The sequence below is a fragment of the Anarrhichthys ocellatus genome, unplaced genomic scaffold, assembly GCF_004355925.1.
Source record: "Anarrhichthys ocellatus isolate YVR2014 unplaced genomic scaffold, GSC_Weel_1.0 scaffold18, whole genome shotgun sequence".
In the NCBI taxonomy this organism is placed as follows: domain Eukaryota; kingdom Metazoa; phylum Chordata; class Actinopteri; order Perciformes; family Anarhichadidae; genus Anarrhichthys; species Anarrhichthys ocellatus.
Window position 1 is genome coordinate 3297596 of NW_022280048.1, and position 4522 is coordinate 3302117.

The 4522-nt window shown below is 43.7% G+C and overlaps 1 protein-coding gene across 1 annotated transcript in view; it reads left to right on the plus strand.

Annotated features, from left to right (window-relative positions):
* Nucleotides 1–233: 233 nt before the first annotated feature.
* The window catches only part of pcdh1a (protocadherin 1a), an 84396-nt gene continuing 80107 nt past the window's right edge, over nt 234–4522 (plus strand). The window contains exon 1 of the mRNA XM_031856876.1: nt 234–859. The gene's annotated coding sequence lies outside the window, so the exon portion shown is untranslated. The remainder of the gene's footprint in view (nt 860–4522) is intronic.

The window sequence follows — 4522 nt, forward strand, 5'->3', positions numbered from 1 at the left end:
GCTCCTTCTATAAGGTGCACCCCCACTCCCCATATGAGGTGACCCAGTTTGATGAGATCTCAAACTGTCGGAATCACACAATTTCCTGGTGGGCAGCCCAGGCATAATGTGATGTTGAGTGTGAAGTTGCTGTGTGCTGCGGTGGATGGGAGCCCCACCTCCTCCCACGCTCCGATGAGTAGAGGGAGCGGAGAGGGAGAGAGCGAGAGAGAGAGAGAGAGGGGGAGCAACATAACCCACCCACAGTATCTCACCACTTGCTCTCTGGAAACGCTTCAGACGGGCTCCTTGTTTAGGGACCGGTATGCTATTCAGTTTGACGTTACAAGAATGACATTTATGTTGCCAACACTTGGACATCCCGTGCGCCCTTAAGAGCGCGTTTCTAGCCCACTTCCATCAAGGGAAGCGCTCGAGAAACTTGGACCAAAAGGGGGATGCGCCAACGAGCACATCTCTTGGCAGGGATCAGTTGTTGAGGAGGAATTCGGAAATGGCACACAGTTGGGTATCCCTGTGGAATGAGACTCCTCGTTTTCCGGCTCTCTCATAAAAACACAAAACAGCTCACAACTTCTCATATTTTTTCACAGACACAAAACCTGTATCTGTTCGGCGAGACCGACCGGACGACGGGGTGGACACAGAAACCTGAATATTTTTTGATGCGGAAAGTTGCAAATGCTGTGAGCGGATTCTTTTTTTTTCTTTCTCGCGGCTGCTAAAGTTATTTTGACGCCGGCACCGCGGCAGAGGTTTGAGGGTTAGACACCTGCCTCTGGGATCACCGGCGGACACATATCAGCTGTCGGACGGACCGGCGACGCGACGAGCGCTCGTAGAGAAGTCTCCGGCTCAGGTACCCAAAAATGACTGAAAGATTACCCCCCCCCAAGAAAGTTGTTTTGATTGCTCGACGTTGTCGGTGATTTGTGTCGTGAAGTTTCGTCTAACAACGCATAGGCCGTGGTCCTTATATACTGTTTATAGCCTACAACAAGTTGTCCGCGATGCACTTAACGGCAGACAAGCCGACGGAGCAGCGGCTCGGTGTTACAGGTTGAACGGACACAACGGCACATATGTCACCCACGGTAATGACGCGCTCCGTGATTTGATAAGACGATGCATCGCAATTAAAAACACGCCCGAGCGGAGTTCTCGGCTCCGTGAGTCGTTATTAAGTCTGCATATCTACAGTTATAAGTGCATACGCTTCAATCGGATGTATTCTGGCGATCGGCTAATTGCATCTCATAATAGCATTATGATTGTGTGAAGCATAAAATGTGATCCATTCGTATCATCCCTTCCTCGCCATTTCTTTTATTACTAACCGCAAATATCACACTAATTGCCTTCATTAGTGGATCTTTTATTTGGAGCAGTTTACTCATGCGTAACGATTTAAAAAAAAAATAATAATTTTTGCGCAAATATTTCTGACGTATTGCCTGCCGTGTTAAGAACTATTCGTCAGTGTTCCTATGGAAATATTGGCGCAAATAATTGGAGGGGTGAAAAAAACAAAAAAACACCTTTTGATGAGCGCATCCGCACGGGTAATCTCCCCCTCCTCTCCAGCGAGAGTCTGGGGTGTTGTTTCTCTCCGCTCCACCGACCACCGGGCACATTTTAATAGTCTGCTCCACGTAGTCACGTCGGTCGAAGTTCCCACACATACTGTGGGCTACAAGGCCATCAAAACAGGCCTAATAACAGGGATCTACCCCGAAAACATAAACCTGAGGAATGCGATGATGATCTGCCAGTGCTCGTCTATCCATCTATCTATCTACAAATCTATAAAATGATGAATGAGAGCAAAAGGAATAAGGCTTTAAGTTTAATTTCCTCTATTTTTTCATTTTCATAATTTTCTTCACTTGCCATAATGATCAATGGTGAACTTTACACATGTTCTCTGAATGCCGTGCAATTACTCGCAGTCATGTAATAGAGTATCTGAAGGAAGGCTACCTGTTTGCCATCTGGCATCATCGAAAGGGCTTAAGCGGGGGCTTTCTGACATTACTGCATGCGCTTTAGGAAATCTGGTTTGAGACACAAGCACAGACCAACAAGGTCTATAAAGTTCACAAAAACCAGTGAACGTATAGCTGCCGTTGAATGATTGAATGGTGGCATGAGAGTGTTTTTGTCTGGATCAGCCTTTGTGAATAGCCAAACACTCCTGCCCCTCAGCAAGTGTTTCCCACCAAAGGCTATAGCTCTCTCATTACCAGCAGCCAGGGTTTACTGTCTTCTAGATGTGTGCAGAGTAAGATTTTGCAGTAAATTCTATTGGTGGACCTGCTGTAGGGAGGCCTAAGCTGTGTTACTACCCATCATAAATCACGCTGGTGGGAGGGTAATGGGTTTTTACCTGTTCTACTAGCTAAAGGCGCAGAGTCAGCCAATATATCAAATCACCTCAGTTGGGAAAATCATTACATCACCCGCTATCTTTCCACAGTCTAGCAAAGCAGCGGAGATCACATCTTATAGTAGACATTCATGAGCTTGATTTGTACAGAGTAACAGGTGAAAATGCAGGCTCTGCAGAGGAACAATACTGGTGGTGCTGCTGGTTTATAATCTTCACTCCGATGCTCCTAATGATTACCAGGAGTGATTTTTACCCCAGACACAACCTCAAGCCTTTGACAAATTATTAATATACAATTATACCTCAGTTGATTCGACACGCGAGTCATCGCTGCTGGACCTGTGGAGCGGTCAACTTAAAGAGCAAGTGTCACCCAGTCAGTCACTCTGTTGACTCAGTCGGTAGATAGTCTGTCTCTATGGTAACCAGGACAGGCGCACATGCTCCGCAACACAATTATATTTTTTCATTTTTTTCCACATCTTTTTTTTTTTAATGAATTATTATAACGCTCACATGTGCCATACTGCTTTCTTCTTCTTCTTCTTCTTCTTCTTCTTCTTCTTCTTCTTCTTCTTCTTCTTCTTCTTCTTCAAGCCAAATATCTGTTGCATCTTTTATTTAAAAAAAATAAAACAGCAACATCTTTGATCTCCTTCAATAATTGGCGATTAATATCTGATTAAATACAGGATGATCGTAACAGAATTTACACACTTTTAATATTTTTGACTTAAGTACTGCTTTGTTACGTTACCTGTATTTATCAAATGCATCTACGGGATTTATGTCCATCCACTCTCAGTTTCTCACCCTATATTTTCCCTTATAATCATTAACATTAGTAATTGATATAATATAAAAACAGGATCTCCAGTTCCAGACTACAAACATGTGTCATCTCTCTGATCACCACACCGCTATTAACAAACAATTAATATGGAATGGGTTGTGCCCAACAACTTTTTTTTTCCCCCTCAAAATGAAAATCATAACACTTAGCGTAGAGTGGAACGTTAACCTTCCTCCTAAATATGAAATGTCAACATTCCCGAAGACAGTTTGACATCTGCCTGTGGTGCCAGAGGTTTTTTGGCAAAACACATGAAGAGCTGTTTTAAGATGATGGTTTTTGATGTCGGAGCGAATGAAAATGATCGTACCGTGGGCGCAGATATTTCTGCTTTTTCCACCGACCAACATGCAAACTAACTCCAGGTGGTGGAGGAGTGGTTTTTTTTCGGGGTTTGTGAGCCAGGATGGTACAACTTTTCCAGAATCCATTGCTACTGCTTGGGTATACAGCACCCCTGGCCTCATTAAAGCACACAACTGGATCCCCTCTAGGGAATGAGTGCAACCGTGGAGACACTCCTGCCCCTCAGCAGGTTGATCGTAGACATGCAGAAGTTGAAATTCTCTCTTCAACCGTGGGGGTCAGCTGGGTGGTGCACTGTGGGAGGGCTCCAGGTGAGACTCAATCAGACCTCGCAGTTTGACTGATGCTTAGCTGCCAGAGAAGTCTCTCCCCTTCTCCTCTGTGAGGAGCAGAGCAGCAGCACTGGCACGACCGAGCCTTTAGGGAGAGGTGGAGGGACGGAGGATTGCAGGCAGTTGCTAGGAGGAATTTGGGAGTCTGCTGTCATTCGAAACGGCATTGGAGGAAATGGGTAGATCCATGAGGCAAGGGAGAGAGATCAGAGGGAAGGGAGCAACAATATGAAGAGACATCCCTTTATTTCTGCATCCGCTGGTGAAATCCAAGTCTCCCTCTGCTCCTATTTGAAGTTGTTGCAACTGTTCCAGTATTCTCATTGTGAATGCTTTTTGCTCCGTGCTCTGTCATCTTTTGCATATTTTGTTTTTTTGAACAAAACAAACATTATTTCCTTTCATTATTTAAAGGTTATGGTTGAATAAATAAAGATAAAGTATACCCCTGCACTTCTTTGATCAGAGATGTGTGTATTTGTAGTAGAGAGAAGTGTGCAAGACAGTTTTCAAAACATACATTTCACACAATATATTATTATAGCATATATTTATATATATTCTTTGCATGTTTTGTTACTTTTTAACATTGCTTTTCAAAAGAAACAAAATATGCAAAGAAAAAAAAAAAAAAAAAAAAAA